The 16712-nt window shown below is 46.2% G+C and overlaps 1 protein-coding gene and 1 pseudogene across 3 annotated transcripts in view; both read right to left on the bottom strand.

The window, feature by feature from the left end:
• Nucleotides 1-16712, bottom strand: part of KIF16B (kinesin family member 16B) — a 254851-nt gene that overhangs the window by 207355 nt on the left and 30784 nt on the right. The gene's annotated exons all lie outside the window — the stretch shown is intronic.
• Nucleotides 1782-2995, bottom strand: LOC103008500 (phosphoethanolamine/phosphocholine phosphatase-like; annotated as a pseudogene).

Raw genomic sequence — 16712 nt, 5'->3', positions numbered from 1 at the left:
GAGGGCTGGTTCTTCCATCTCCAGTGACATCTAGTGCTGAGAAACTGAAATGCACCCTGGAGCACAATATTCCTTCCAATTATTATCACATTAACCGCATACTATAAAATCAGAATATGTATAACTCAAAAACATATGGTTTTTTCCAAAATTGGAATTGCCAGTTGCCAATTGTCTTCTAACCCCAAATTTAAAGTATCTCATAAGGTTAACCCATTGAGAAGATACAATTGTTTGAGGGGAAGAAATCACCCTGTTCTCCTATTTTTTGTTTGTTTTAAATGCAAATGTAGCTTTATTTACCAATAGTAGACTAGGATGTCAGGAGATTCTGCAGACATTAAAAGACTCCTTTTAAATTTAACCAAAAAGAACTCTGGCTTAATATAACAATAAATATAAGCCATTTATTCAAAACCAACTTCAAAAATCTCTGAAAGAAAATAATTTAAATGCAGATGAAACCCATTATAGGATGGCTTGCTGATTTAAATATGCCATAGGCTAAATCTTGTCTCCAGAATTTACATATTAAAATTATATTCTAAAAGATGCGGGCCAGCCACATTCTCTTTATCAAAGTAAAGCACCATTCTGGAATTAAGATCTAGGCATTTGGAAACCATTTTATAAGAGTAAGATATAATTAAAGAGCACTGGATTAGGAGGAAAAAACAGTATCTAGCCCTGGTTCTACCTCTAGAACTTAAAGACCAACTCAATTTCTCTTGGCTTCAACTTCCTCATTTAAGAAAAAAAGTTTTTCTTCTGTAGGATGAGGGAAGAGTTTCACCTAAATTCCTTCTTGAGCCCCTTGTTCTAACATTCTGTGTTCTATGAACAAGATAGTCTTTAAGATCTCTATGAGTGTTTTTTAAAATTAGTTAAACCACACACAATGACACCGCACTTTGAGGAATTCAGTACTAAGACTTAACAAAGGAGATTTGTCATTGAAATCAGTGTGGAGTATACAAAGATCTCTTTAGGATGTTTAGATGATGACCCCTGAACTTGATCAAAGACATATTAAACCACATTCACTAGGACCTTGTACTTTCTAAACCATAAGAATTGCCTGAAGCCTTTTAATCAAGATTTTTCAGAAATCACGCAATTTAAGTGGGCTTTGTCACTAAACCCAGATATTCACAAACATTCTGATCAAGTGAAGTTTTGCTACCAGAATAAGTTTAGGTTTTTTTGTGTGTGTGTTTTTTTAATTTTCTGCCCCTTCACCTCCTTTATAGCTCTGAAACACCAAAGAGGCAGGAGGGCCTTGGATTTCCGCTGGCTCTGCTTTAAAACATCATGGCTTTCTGTTCCATACGTGAGGAGGGGGACTCGGAGGGCCCAGTCGGCGGGGAAACTTTGGTTAAGTCCCTGGTTCTTGCTGCATAGACGAGGCTGGGGTGCGAGGAGACAGTCTTCGGGCTCTGTGAGGTCCCTGGCTGGCCAGATGCGAGCCCCGGACAGTGTGCTACCTCATTCCACCACCAGGAGGTGACTGTTCCCTCTGGCTTTTTTTTCCTGTGGGGATGCTGACAGGGTGGGTGGCGGGGAGGGAGGCAAGGAGTACAGTGTAGGGTCACAGCAGGTAAAGCAAGATCTAGGCCTGGGGCCGTCAGCAGAGAGTGCCGCTTCCCTCCGCAGGGAGTCTGGTGGGGGGGGGGTGGGGGGGGGAGGTTTCGGGACCCGGGTCCCGTTGACAGAAGGCTGGGGGAGGGAGGCCATGCAGCCCAAGGCAACAGTTAACCCAACGCAGCGGGAGATGTTCCTTTCTACCCTGCCAGGGAACCCCTTCCTCCCAGCTGCGAGGACCAGGTTTCTGGAAACACTGCCGCCAGCTCAGGTATGCGCACCACCCGGGTGTGGCCAGACTCCAGAATCTGCTTGCAGTTGAACGGGGAAGGCAGCCGAGCTGGGTTAACTGCATAGACGGGGACAGCTCCATACTCCCTCCTCCTGTCCCCCCAAGTGGATGAACCTAGGATTCTGGAAATTCGCGGAGGGTCATACCAAAGCGAAACGGAAAGTGGGTAATAAAGCTAGGTTTGTCTTTCCCGACCCCCACCCCCCTTCACCCCCTCCCCGCCGGGGTGTCCCCTGCAGGCCACGTCCCCGGCACGTCTTCAGCACCTGTTGCAGACGGAGGCGCACTTCGGTGCCGGTTTCCCAGGGCACCACCCTGGCGCAGAAGGAGCTGGCCCCGGCCTTCTGCGCCTCCTGGATAAGGCGGTGCATGGGTAGCCGCGGCGCGGGAAGGCCACGTGGCCTCCTGCCAGCAGCCCCATGGGGCCCAAGTCGTTGGCGCCGTCGCCCACGTAGAAAAGGCGCTTGAAGTGCACGCCGTCGTGGGCCCGCTCGCGCAGGTACTCGCTGAGCACCTTGTGCTTGCACATGCTGGCGGGGCAGCGAGCGCAGCTGTGCACGTGGAAGGGCCGCAGCGCCAGCGGCCCCCGAACGTCGGGCCCCGACGGGCTGCTGAAGATGCGGCGGAACAGGCCGTGGCGGCCGGCGGCGCGCAGCGCACTCTCCACGCCAAAGGTGATGGCGTCTGAGATGAGAATAACCTCAAAGCGGGCGCCCTGCCCAGCCACAAACTACAGCAGCTCGCCCATGCCGGGAGACAGGGGGATGGCTTCGTACATGGCGCGCAGGTCCCGCGGCCGCACGCCCTGCTCGCCCAGGTACTGGAAGACGCGTTGCATGTACTCGTTGTAGAAGCCCTCGCGGTAGGCGGCACGCAGGCGCTCAGGCAGCCGCTGGCCCGGCACGGCGCGCACGATGGAGTCATCGCTGTTTTCGTCCATGATAGTCTCGTCAAAGTCGAGGGTCAGGAGGAAGCACGCGGCACGCCCTGCGCAGCCATCCCACTGTCCCTAGACAGGCATCGGAGGCCAGCAACTGGAAAACACCCGCTCATTGTCAGTACATCACCCTGGGCACCACCTGTAGGGACTGTTGGCCTCCAGCCATCGTCCAGAGCTCCTCTGCTAGCTCTGTCCTGAGTGATCAGATCCTTCTGTGGTCACCAAAAAGAGTCCCTCAGAGGAGAGGGGGACAGGACCTCTGAGCTTCTCCTGCAGGGTGGGGAGCGGCAGCTGCCGAGGTCCGTCGCTGCTGAGTTTGGAGTGTAAAGCGTGCGCAGAGGGGCTAGCTGAGGTATGTGGGCGCAGGATGGAGCAAGGGGTGCTTACAGAAATCGGAGGGGACGCCGTGTCTTATCCACCCCTGGATTTCTGGGCTCCGGCTCTCACGCGTCCCTCCAGTCCTGAGGGGCCCTGGATGATGTGCATCTGGGCCGTTCCCTCCACTTCCCCGTCCCCCAGTCGAGGTCTTTGTTTAGTTTACAGGGAATGTTTATCGAAAAGGCTTTCTAAGATGAGGAAGGAAATCTAAGAAATTTAAAATCTGCCTGGAGTTTCCTACTACAATTATGGCTATTACTCTCTAACTTTGCAGAAAGGACGCTGACCTAGCTAAAAGTAACAGCTCTGTCATAGAAGAGCTGAAAAGAGACCTCAGGGGTGGGGAGACCAGGAGAAGGAGTAGTCAAACTCCACAAAGACAGGAAATGAGGGGATTGAACCCGAAAGACCCACCAGGTTTGGGTCTATTTCTGATCACTGCACTGGTATCCCCCAAGTATCACAGGAGGGACCCCCCCGCCCCCCGCCCTGGAGCATCTGTGACGAGCTGGTGTCTGAGTGAGTGACAGCTCTCCAGGACGAGTGTGACGGCTCTCCAGGAAGAGAGAGTGACAGCTCTCCAGGATAGGGTAGGGGGGAGCAAGTCTACGCACAGACAAGGTGAGGGGAGCTGGAGAAGGCTGGAGCAGCGCCCGGTGACAGAGGAGAGGAAACACGGGACAACTCACTTGATGACAAGTTCCGAGGAGAAGTCATTTGGGAAAGAGGCTAATTAAAAATAATGGTAATAAGGTTTGTTTTTTATACCATCAGGAAATTCAAAACAGAACCACCATGTGACACCACTGCACACCCAACAAAAATGGCAAAAAAAAAAAAAAAAAAGGACAGAAAACAGCAAATGTTGGGGAGGAGATGGAACCCTCACACGTGGCAGGTGGGAGTGTAAATGGTACAAGCACTTCGGAAAACTATTTTCAGTACCTACTAAAGAGGAGCGGACACCCGCTCCATGACCCAGCAATTCTCCTAGACATAAACCCATCAGAAATATGTACATTCGCTCACAGTACATACAGGAAGGTTCACAGCAGCACTATTTCTAACAGCCCAAACCAGGAAACAACCCAAATTCAAAGAGTAGAATGAATAAACTGTGATACAGCCACATTATATAATACTATGCAACAATGAAAATAAACACAACTTTGCAAAAATCATAGACGGATCTCACAAACACAATGCAGAACAAATGAAGCCAGTCACCTAAAAAATACGTTCTGTATGGTTCCATATGTATAAAGTTTTAAAGCAGGATAAACCAAGCTATGCTTTTAGAGTCAAGCCAGACATCTTCCTTGGAGGGAGGAATGACTAGAAGGGGGCACAGCAGGGACACCCAGGGGCTGATAACGTTCTGTTTCTTCCCCCAGACATGGGGCATATGGGTGCATTCAGTTTATGAAAATCCATCAAGCAGGACAAACGATTTGTGTAACATGCCATACGTATGTGATACATAAACGCCCGAACTGAGAACAGCTCTCAGGGCACACTCACAAAGGAAGAGTGGTCCAAAACAAAAGAAGTCCCGCAGCAAGGGACCAAAAGGAAGCCATCTGGGACCCACGCCCAAGATAGGGGACCCAAGCCCAAGATAGGGGACCCACGCCCAAGATAGGGGACCCACAGGGATAATTCCATGCAGTCTCCTAGAAAGAACCCAGGTCCTTCTCAAATAGAAGGAAATCTGAGCGCTCACCTCACCAGCCCACCTGGTCATGACTGAAAAAACTGAGACACAGAAACAGAGAGAGAGAGAGAATAATTTGGTCAAAGTCACACAACTAGTTAGGGATAAATCCAAGTGTAAAAGCCGGGTCACCTCAGTTAAGACAACTTAACTAATTATAAAATAGTCAAGATATTGCAAAAGAATGAATTGTGCAACCACTCAGAATGGGTAAGAACTCAAGAAAAGGACACAGCTTTTATCCATTTCATTCAAACGAGATAAGCAGTGAAAGGTGACATGTGCACAGGACATCCACAGACAGGAGAAGGGGAACCTCAAAAAAAGGGGAGGAGAAGGCAATCTTGGAGAAAGTGGGAACATGGCATACTGACTGTGGATGAAATACAGCAAAACCAGAACTGCACCTCCTTTCCTCGTATGCAGCGCTCAAAAAAATAACACTTGGCACATCTGGACCACTTTTCCTCGCCAAAGAGCACATTTCAGATCTCTGTTTTATAAACAACCATCATTGTAGTAAAGGGCACTAGAACAACTGTATAAAAGCAAGTCTCATATGAAGTAAAATATTACAAAGGTAGACAGGAACACACAGCTAGTTGGATACAGTTCAAAAAAAAAAAAAGAACCTGAAATATGCTCAGAGAAATCATTAATATAAGAACAAAGCTAATAACACATCAGGAAAAAAAAATGATACCCAGGGAAATAACCATGACTCTTCGCTTAAGAAAAAGGCTAGAAACGAGCCAAGGCAGAAGAAATGACTATGCACAACCTTGGTGGAAATAAAAAACATCAGAGTCATGATTAAAGAAAGAGCGTTACAAAATGCAGAAGGAAACCTGAGCTTTTATTCTAGAGAAAGCAAATCCTGTCTTGACATTTATAGAGATAACAGAGCAGATGGTGCTCAAACAGTGGCCACCAGCCATGCTGGTTTTTAAAACACCGATGAACAACAACCAAATTCACGGCAAATACAGGCTCACTTTTTCAGACAACTTTTTTTCATCAATCTTTAAAACATGAAAAAGCCAAAAAGACAACGGTCAGAGAAAGACAAAAAAAAAAAAAAAAAAAAAAAGCCAATGAATTAGAACATGAAAAAAAAAAAGTGAGGTCCGTTTGGAACAATTAAGAACTAGACAGCATAGTGGGGTCACAAGCAAACTTTGAGAGAGGGTTCAAATTCTGACCTCACCTATTCCTTCCTTAACTGAGTGCCCTCTGGGCCTCAGTTTCCTTGTCTATAAAGTGAAAAAATATATATTCCCCCTGCATAAGGCTGCTGAGCGGAATGATACTTAAAACTGTGCGTGTGTGTGGCTATCAAACGCTTGAGATGTGGCTTACAACTCACTCGTTTAAATTTTAAACTGCACTCAATTAAGTGGAAAAATTTTACACATGTTTGGAACATAGATTGCAATGAGAATCTACTTTTCAACTGCAAATTTAATAAAATCAAAATACAGATCAAGTGTATCCAAAGCAAATTTAGCACTGAATTGAGAGGCACTGTAAATGTAAACTTCACGCCATGTCAAAGATTTAAAAAAATTATGTTCCTCACTAATAATTTTTATATTGATTATCTGTCAAAATCGTAAATTTTTTATATAATGGGTTATTAAATAAAATATACTGTTAAAATTAATTTCAGCTGTTTCTTTTTAAATGTGGCTATTAGAAAATTTAAATTCCCGTATGTGGCTTGCATTACATTTCTATTAAACAGTGCTGGCTTAGAACAATGCCTGGCACACAGGAAGAGTGCAGTAAATGTTACCCACTATTATCCCTATTAATATTATCAATATTAATTATTAAATGCAAGGCAGTTTGAGGGGGTCCAAAAACAATTAAAACATGTCTCTACCTCAGAGTCTGGCAAAGGAAAACCAGACATACTACAACAGATTTACAGAAAACAAATCATTAAATACCTAGCTGTGAGAAAAGAGGACTTGCAGGGAAAAAAATCCACAAAGAATGTATTCAGCTCACTGAAGACCTTCAAAATTGTCATTCTAAAAATCTACAGAAATCAGAATTTGTGTTACCTACCCAGTTAGACTAGATCCAGATGACAACAGAAAAAACAAACATTACATGAGGTACCCACACAGACTAAAGGTAAACATCTGCTGTTTGTGGATTGGGGGCAGGAGGGGGGTGGGCGGGGAGAAAGGTGCTCCTGCTGAGTCCAGACCTGACCCACTGGGGATCCTGCCTTGCTCCGGGGCCCCGCCCACTCTGAGCGTCAGCTGGATGGAGAATAAGGGACATTTGGATCAGGGATACTCTGACCATAAACACTGGGCAGACACATGCAGGAGGAAAGCAAGCCAGAGCCAAATTCTTACCAGGATGAAAGTCAGAAAAGGGGGCCCAGTGAATGCACACACCCAACAAAGCACGTTCCAGTATGTTCCTAGAAGCGCTACTCATAATAACCAAAAGATTGGAGATAAGAACCCAAATGGAGCTAAGCAGCAGGAGAAGGGATAAAAAGGATGTGGTATAGTCACATAATAAAGTAGAAACTACTGCTAAACACGGCATGGATGAATCTTAAAGACAACAGGCTGCACAGAAGAAGCCAGAAACAAACATAGGATATACTGCAGAAAGCTCGGGAGGGCAAAACTCATCTACGTAATAGTTGTCAGAACATCTCTGGGAGAGGAGGACAGGAAGTAGTAACTGACTAGGGAGGGACAAGAGGGACCCTCTGGGGAGTAGGAAATATTCTGTATCTCAGCCTGGGTGTGGGTTTCAGGCGTGCACACACAGATGACAACTCATGAGCTGGACACTTCAGACGTGCGCTCTTTTACAAGTTCACCAAGTTGCACACTTCAAATGTGCACACTTTGTGTATGATGAGCCTCAATTTAAAAAAATAAATTCAAGATAGATTTTTTAAAAGATCCTGTGAACAAACCACCCTATTTAACAACAAATAATCTATTTAGATGAAATTTCTTTTCAAATAGCATCACCCAATGTCTCCATATGCCTGCATGAGTGTGCAATTCGGGGACTACAAAACCCTGCAAGAACTTACGTATGCCATTTTTTCCTGGGAGCCCTCACCCATGTGATACACATGTCGAGATGTGCTTCAGGGGATAATCTGCCACACGCCTAGGCCCGTGGGTCGCAACTCCTGTGAGGCTCAGGGCACTTGTTTAAAAACAGAGATTTGGGGGCACCATCCCCAACATCTCTCCTTCCATGACACCGCAGAGTCCAGAAGATGGTCTTTTAAAAAGGCCCGCAAGGTATTCTGAGTGGAAACCACTTCCGTATGGAAAATCAACTTGCATGACGTGCAGAATAACCGGTATTTAGGTTGCTTTGGATGAGAAACTGGACTTAGCAACTGAAGGATCATAGCAAGTTCTGTTGCTTCATTTCTGTCCCCCAATCTGCTGGAAATGCCAGTGTAATTTTAACTTTAATAGCAAGGACAAGAAAGGCTTAAATATAATTCATTAATATAAAGTAGATTGGATCTAGAAGAAAATGAGCATCTTTGGTGATATTTGTGTTGTTAGATTCTTTCAAGGAGAAATCACAGCTGTTTGGAAACCACTCCTCTTATACACAGACGACTTGCTCAGGAAGGCTGTTTTTAGCTGGTAAGCCGGCGCTACAAAGTATTACATAAGACAGGAGAAATCTATAACCATCCCCCCCTTGCAAGTATCAGAATATCCTGATAATAAATATTCACATGCAACCTAGGTCCATATTTGCTTTTCAGTTGCTGCCCATTGCTAATGATCCTGTCTTACAGATACATACTTCTTAAAACCACCACTTTTGCTAAGAGACTTGGAGTTCTACTGCCTGGAGTTAAGAGAAACGATGGTCATCCTTAAATGAGGCAAAGGCAAAATCAACCCGGATGCTAAGAACGGTAATCTCCTAAAACCTGCTGTTGTGCTACAAATGGAGGGCAGTGCCAACTCGCCACTCATAGCAACTGTTGCTAGGCAGACTGGGCTGGGAAGCATCAAGCTAAAGGGGTCAACGGGAAATTAAGCCAAATTCAAAACCACATACGAAAAGCTGAAGAAGAGAACAGACGCTCATTCAGAGCTCATTTTAAATCACATAATCGACCTGAAAAAGGGAAGAGAAATGTGTTTAAATACGTGGAATTCATTGTGTGCCATCCTTCAATTCTAACACCAGAGAAGAGCGATTTCTCCTGTATGGAATGTTCCCACCATGGTACAGATACTCAGGGGCCCTTTCACGTAGTCTTCCACCTGAATACAGGACTTCTGAGTCATAAAGGAAGTGTTTGAAAATATTTTCTCTTAAGAAATAAAAGAATACTTCAACTAAGTTGCATCTTCTGTTTGCCTTTAATATATTCCACACTACCGTTAAGTGACCAGGTTCTACGTCCAGCGGAAAACAGGGATGGTGTCACCAAGATTCGCCTGCCCCCAGCCCACCCCACGGTGCACAGCAGCTGCAGTGAATGGGCCTGACCTCACTCCAGCTCAAAGGTGGTTTGTCTCAACCAATCAGCGTAATCCATTCCCTTATCAAAGTGATTAGTGGAGATAACCCAGGCCTAAGCCAGTCAGCACCAGGCCCCAGGGATTGGTTCACAAATGCATCAACCAATCAGTGCGAAGCTCAGAACTTTGCTGGAGACTCTGAAACCCAGACTCTGAATTTAGATGGTGTGATGGGTAAATATAAAGCTATAATTGCTGCTCTCACTTGGCCATTCTGAGAGCCTGAAGATGAAGTCATTACACCAAAAAGGCAAAACCAAGAACAGTCCCAGAGAACCAGAGCCAGTGCCCTGGTCAAACTGTGCCTAATTTCTATCCTACCGCCTGACCACTCCTCTTCTACCATTTAAGCCAGTTTGGAATTGGGTTTTCTGTTATTCAAAATTAACAAACATAAAATACTACATGATAAAATGTCTTATGAGTAATGCCCTGTTGTAGCTGCATAAAACTATACTTTTAAAAGTTTGCATATACACAAGTTCTGGCTTTTCTGACCAATTGAGAAAACATATATTACTGTCAAGCCAGTTTCACATATAAGAGGATGGATTTGGAGAAAATGAAACAAGTAAGAAAAATGGTCGATTATATGTTAAATCTAAAAAAACCTGAGCTCACAGATACAGAGAACAGATTGGTGGTTTGGTGGTTGCCAGAGGGGGCAGTATATGAAATTAAATGGGTGAATGTGGTCAAAAGGTACAGACTTCCAGTTACAAAATAAAGTCCTGACGATGCACTGTACAGTATGGTGACTATAGTTAATAATACTTATTGCATTATTTGAAAGTTGCTAAGAGAGTAGATCTTAAAAGTTCTCATCACAAGAAAAAAAATGTAATTATGCTGAAGAATGTTAAGTAGACTTATTGTGGTGATCTCGTCACAAAATACACAAGTAGTGAACCGTTACGCTGTACACCTGAAACTAATATAATGTTAGGTGTCAATAACATCTCAATAAGAAAAAAAAAGGAAAAACTGGCTAACATTACTATAATGCTTACAACACTGACTACGGACACTGTTCTCACCTTACAGGACAGGTACCATTACCGTCTGCATCTTACAGTGAGGTTCTGAGACACAGAAAGCTCAAAGGGACCGAATATGCACAGACATATTGTGCATATTGTGTCTGTCAGAATATGCACAGACACAAGTCATCAGACCAGGAGGGCAAAGGACCACCTCCTCGCTACCAGCTCTCTCCACCTCCACCCACTCCTCTCTGAACTCACGACTCTCAGGACCCCTCCAAGGTGAGTTAAGTATGCTCCTGGGGGACATGAACAACAAACTGATTGTACCATGAAATGGTCGCTTTTTAAGCTTTCCTGACAATGAAACCAAGTTCCTACAGTCTAGCACCCCCAGTGAGTTTAGGTGCACATAAAGTATACTTCCATATGACCAGGCAATCTTCTCCTCCCTGGCTGTGGTAATAAATATGCAGTAAGAGCCGGTCAGAGTACATGCCTCACTGCAAAAGATCAGAAGGAAAATCCCGTATGTATTCAAAATAATTTATCGCACGGTTCCAACATTTAACGGGGCGCATTTGACTTATTTCTGAGCCTTACTGCTCCAGAAACGTTATTCAAAAGTAAGAACCAACATATACTTGCAATACCTTTATTTATGAGTAGCTCCTTCAAGACGAAAACTGCCGCGGAAAATAAGGTAGGCTTGGCGTTATTAACAGCATCAGAGCTGGTTCTGGGAACAGCTCGCTTAGCCTCTGACACTGCCACGTTCTCCATTGACCTCCAGTGCGGTAGTGCTGACAGTCATCTCCCCTATTAATTATCAAACCCCAGTTTCAGAGAACAATGAACTTTATTATTTCGCCTTTCATCTTAAAAAACAGCTGCAAGAGCAGAACTTTACAAAGAGGAGAACACACAGTCTGATGGCAATTAACAGCCAGAGTCTAACTTTAATGAGAGGTCAACAAATTAACAACCGCGTACTATATAAAGTGCAATAACATCTTTTCCCCCTTGCTTCAGATCAAGAACCAGCCAACGAGACAGTATGTGTGAATGCACTACAAACAGACAAAGGGCTTTGCACATGGGGGTACTGACGGTGAATTCTGTTCAAACAGACACGGAGTCATTCACATTAGCCTGAGCATTAAAGCAGGGAGACAAAAAATTTCTCATAAAGCTAGAAACAGTAGGCGTGACTGTCTTAGGTCAGAATTTTGAACCATCAAATGCCCAAATGGTTGCTAATAAGGAAGGTGACCCATGGCTGGGTCACTAAGGAGGAGATGTCTCCTCCTTAATCCAAAATCTGAGCAAAATCAATGTCCATAAATAGAATTCTATCCTAGAGCTACCTGCAGGTTCAATTCTTGTACCAAGAAGAGGTTAAGATTAACTGATTCTAAAGGAGACACAGGCCAGAAAAAGTGTCACCTCTCCATCACTGTGTCTGTAGGTTACCTAGAAACCAGAGTACCCAGTGCCCTGGGCGGCAGGAACCCAGAGGCCCACAGACCTGACCGGCTGAGCAGCAGCCCCAGGTATCAGTGCTGCTTCCAAATCCATCACCCTCCCCAACACACGTCTCCTCCACAAAATGGAAAACTGCAGACAGCAGGAAAAACTTGTTTTTATAGGATGCCATAATCTTCCAGAGACAAAAGTTCAGCTGATTGATTCTATCATAAAACAGAAATAAGTTGGTTTAAAGTATGCCTCTCCATGAAATTCGAGCTCAGAAAAATCTGACGCCAGTAAAGGATTCCAATTTCATTTCACTCTATTTCTTACTAGTCAAAACATTCTGAAAAAGTAAAAAAAAAAATTTCTTCCATCAATGTGTGACCCACTCCTGTCAGAGGCCTGTAGGATCTGCCTCTTCTGCTCCCCAGAGAAGGAACAGTAAAACACCAGCACAATTTAAGAGGAAATCATTTGCATTAGGATCCCATCATAATGTAGATTCAAATACGCGCCATCCTCCAAATTTGACTCAGTATTGTTTACCATAAGAAAAACAATCCATTTAATTAATGTCTGGGGAAAAAAAAAAAAACACTTTACTTCGACTTATACTTGCATAAATCGCTCACTTTTCCAGGACCAGCCTCTGCAGTGACAGCCTCTGCCTGTGGGCAGCCTGCTTCCTCCCCCCAACCCCCCGCCCCATGCCAAACCACAGTCGGATGCCCCTTGCAGAGCCATGAAAACACAAAAGCAAGTCAAGCGCTAGAGTAATCAAAGGATGTGTTTTCAGTAAGGAAGAGACCCTATTTATTAAAAACTGAGCAGAATAACCAAGGCTGGGGGATTCAACAGAGCGCGGTCTCGGGGCTCCGAGCGCCACACGGCAGCCGGGCTCTAGACAGACCCTGCAGGGAGCCGCGGTCCCTTCTGCTGCACCGCCTGTCAGACGCCGGAGAGCTGCCCCCCGAGGTCCACACGCACTGTGATTCATCCTGAAGCGCAGAGTTCAAGGATTTATTTGGAAGTCAGATAACATATCTCTGAGGGTTTCATTTTAATCATTTAGAAAACGCTAGAACAGAGAAACCAAAACGTGTCCAGAGCGGACAAACGAAAAAGGTGCATACAGGGTGGGGTGGGGTGAGAGAAAGTGAGAGTGAGGGGACAAAGAATCGGGGGACTCCTCATGACTTGAAAAAATTCATCAGCAATAAGACGTACGGGATCCATAAAAAGTCAGGCCAAAAGGGACACACGAGGGGTATTAAGTAGCCACTTTATACACCACTTCAAACACTAAGCAGTCAGCGCCACGTTGACGCCGTGGGAAAGGAGAGCCGACACAAAGGCTTCGGGAATGCACGGACCCCAGGCCTAGCAGAAGCCGGATTTATCACAACATTAAGTTCCAAGACCCCAAAGTTATCACAGCTCAAGACAAATTCAGCAGGATGAAAAACACGTTGCGGTAGCAGTCTAAGACACTAGAAAGACAGACCAAAAAAGAAGAGTACCGTTAACACAGGCTCTGAGCAGCTGGCAGTGCCCGGCAGGAGTTGGGGTGCAGACTCCGGTATCAGACAGAAATGCCAGGCGTTTACATCCCGGGGGCTTTAAGACAGGGAACTGGTTACTCGGCTAAAGGAAGAGCTGGGAAGCCAGCGGGGATGGTGAGGCCACCCGCAAACTGATGAGGAAACCAGCATCACCCCTGGGTAGGAGGGACAGGGGAGAAGGTGTTTCTGGAAGCCAGGGCTGCATCACCAGGCAGCACCACACCAGGGATGGGCCGTGTGGATTCCGCAAGAAAACAGTGCAGACGAGGTCTGGTTTCTCCCTCCAACCCTCACACGGTGAGTCCCACTCAGGAAAGGGCAGTCCACGCAGTCAGCTCCCCACCAGACAGGGCAGAGAAGAAGGGGAAAAACGGAACTGAGGGCAAAGAAGCCCAAGACGGCCCCACCTTTCCTTCCTCAGCTTTTCAGATCCTGCACTCAAACCATAAGGTGCAGATCCATCACCTGGGCATCTTATTAAAATACAGATTCTGACTCAGGAAGTCTGCAGTGGGGCCTGAGAACTTGCAGTTCTAACCAGCTCACAGAGGATGCCGACGCTGTTGGTCCCGGAACCACACACTTAGCAGCAGAGGTCTAACTGACCCAAATGAAGGACTGGACCATAATCAAAAGGAATGCAGCCACGTTCCTTCCAAGAATGAAGAACACACAGTCATACACGAGCCTTTCAAACAGGAGTGAGACAAACAGGACAGAATGTACAGGCAGGAGCGTCGCCAGGGCAAGACCGCTGCCTGCACAACACCCCGTGTCACTATTCCCACCGGCTCATCAGGTTTGAGCGGTTCAAGGTTGTTCCGGGCTGAAACGTGTCCCCCTGAAGTTCGTATGTTGAAGCCCTAAGCCCCCGTATCTCAGGATGTGACTACGTTTGGAGATACAGCCTTTAAAGAGGTAATTATGTTAAAAAGAAGCCATTGGGCTGAGCCCTAATCCAATCTGACCAATGTCCTTATAAGAAGAGGAGATTAGGACACAGAGGGCGGCCAGGGCTACAGGCACACAGAGAAAAGGCCACGTGAGGGCCCAGAGAGCAGGCAGCATCCACGAGCCAAGGGGAGAGGGAGGCTTCAGGACAAACCAACCCTACCGACACCTTCGTCTTTGACTTCTAGCCTCCAGGACTGTGAGCAAATAAACGTCTGCTGTTTAAGCCACCCAGCCTGCGATGCTCTGTTATGACAGCACTCGCAAACTAATGCAAAGGTTTTGGCTTTTGTTTCTTGTTACTACTTTAACCCAGTAAGTTTTCACTGTATGCCTGCTCTGTGACAAGCGGAGTTCTAGGAGCTGGTTCACAGAATGATAAACAGACAGTCCCTGCCCAGATTCTGCTCCTGTTTAGGGGGAGAAACTAAGACCACCAAACTCCGATTATGATGAATGCTGGGACAAAGGCAGAACGAAATGCCTTTACAAAAGCCAGAGGAAAACAGAATCATTCTATCCGGTAAGTGGGAGAGAAGAGCGATCAGAGAGAGCTTCATGGTGGAATCCCACAGGTGTAGAGAGGGGAGCATCTCAAATGATGGACCAACACAGGCAAAGGCCAAGAGACCCCCAGAAACCCGACACCCAGTGCACACAGGGACCAGCGAGACACCTGGCCGGCTGGGGCGGGGGACCGGGAGCACAGGGCGGACGGAGCTGTGATGGGACACGTGGAGCCAAGAAGGAGCTCAGTGCCCCTGGGGGCCAGGCAAGGGAGTCTGAACTTTAATTTATAGAAATGGAGATTAATGAAAATGAGGAAGGTAGATTAAGGGGCAAGAGAGTGCATACACAGCGTAGACTGTAGAGGATAATAGAGCCCGCGTTACCTACCTGCCTAAGAAAGCTCTCCTCAAGATCAACACACTTTCCACTGCCATTAGCTGCTTGTATCGTAACCCCGAGCAATTTATCACCTCTTGCGACCTGGGTATAACAAACAGGTTGCCATCCGTCCGACTTCCAAGCTGGGGACAAGGGTGTGTGGCACTGTGGGTAAGTGCCACAACCCACCAGTGACTCAGAAAGAGACCTGAAGCCTGAGACGGAGCTGGCAGATCAAAGCCCGAGGCACGTGCGCTATCACCACGGCGCCACCAGCCCGGCTGCAAACAGCCGGCACCTCTTGTCCGAGCGCCTTTCAACCCTTCTTCACCCCACTCAACACGCCTAGGCCTTCACTCATCCCCAGCAAGGAAAGCCACAGACCAGATCACAAAGAACAGGACAAAGTCACTCCTTGGTTTCTGAGCCTCTAACAGCTCGGGCAAGAAAAAGCAAAAAAGCAGGCTCTCACTGTGCCAACAGGCACCAAAGTATCCCTGTATCTCCCTTCCGTCCCCCGGACGGTCTCACTCTCAGTCTCCTCCCCAAAGGTCTCTCCTTGGATGTTGAGGATTTGGGGCTTGGAAGGGATGATATAGTTGCAGAGTAAACAACCAGGCCCTGATGATGAAGATAATCCTGGGAATTTACCGCTTCACTGAGCCTATCTCTACAACATGGGCAAATGCAGTAGAAGAGCAAGTTCCCAGAATTTAAAGATCTGTATTTTAACAGGGGCATGTGTCGATTAAACCACTGATCTCAAAGCAGGATTATACATTTACACCCTTGCCGCGGCCCTTTCATGGGTGAAATACACTTCTTCCCCTGTGACTTTCTGTTCAGCCAAGTGACTTGCTTTGGCCATGATACAAGCAGAAGCTTGACATGTGCTTGCAAGACCAGGCCCACCTGCTTCTACCTGGGCCGTGACCATAAGTCATGTTCTGGACAACCAGCCGGTCCAACAGAATGAGAGACAGACCTGGAAGCCGCCCACAGCCAGGATCCAAGCCCAGCCAGACCAGCCCAGCCAACCCCCAGCCAATGTGCATGTGAGTGAGGGAAAATAAATGTTGTCTGAAGCCACTGGGTTGGAGTGGGTTCTATGCAGCATTATTGGAACAAGAGCTGATGAAGGAAAAGTCAGACAGCAAAAATACGGGAATCACACAAACCACGCATATACAAACTCATGGAAAAACAATCCCTTTCCCCATCAATTTCCAAAGAATGTTTTCAAAAACATTTGAGTAGCCCTCTTCTTCACCTCAGGCCTCAGGCACTGTCTTCCAATAGGAGATGAAGACAGCTCTTAAAATATCAAATGTGAGCAGAAAACAAGTACAGATTTAAAACACAGATACCAGCAGAGAAATCTACAAAGGGCTTGCCAGATC

This window comes from Balaenoptera acutorostrata, chromosome 15, assembly GCF_949987535.1.
Source record: "Balaenoptera acutorostrata chromosome 15, mBalAcu1.1, whole genome shotgun sequence".
NCBI lineage: Eukaryota > Metazoa > Chordata > Mammalia > Artiodactyla > Balaenopteridae > Balaenoptera > Balaenoptera acutorostrata.
Note: the sequence above shows the minus strand (reverse complement) of the source record. Positions and strands in the feature narration are given on the sequence as shown.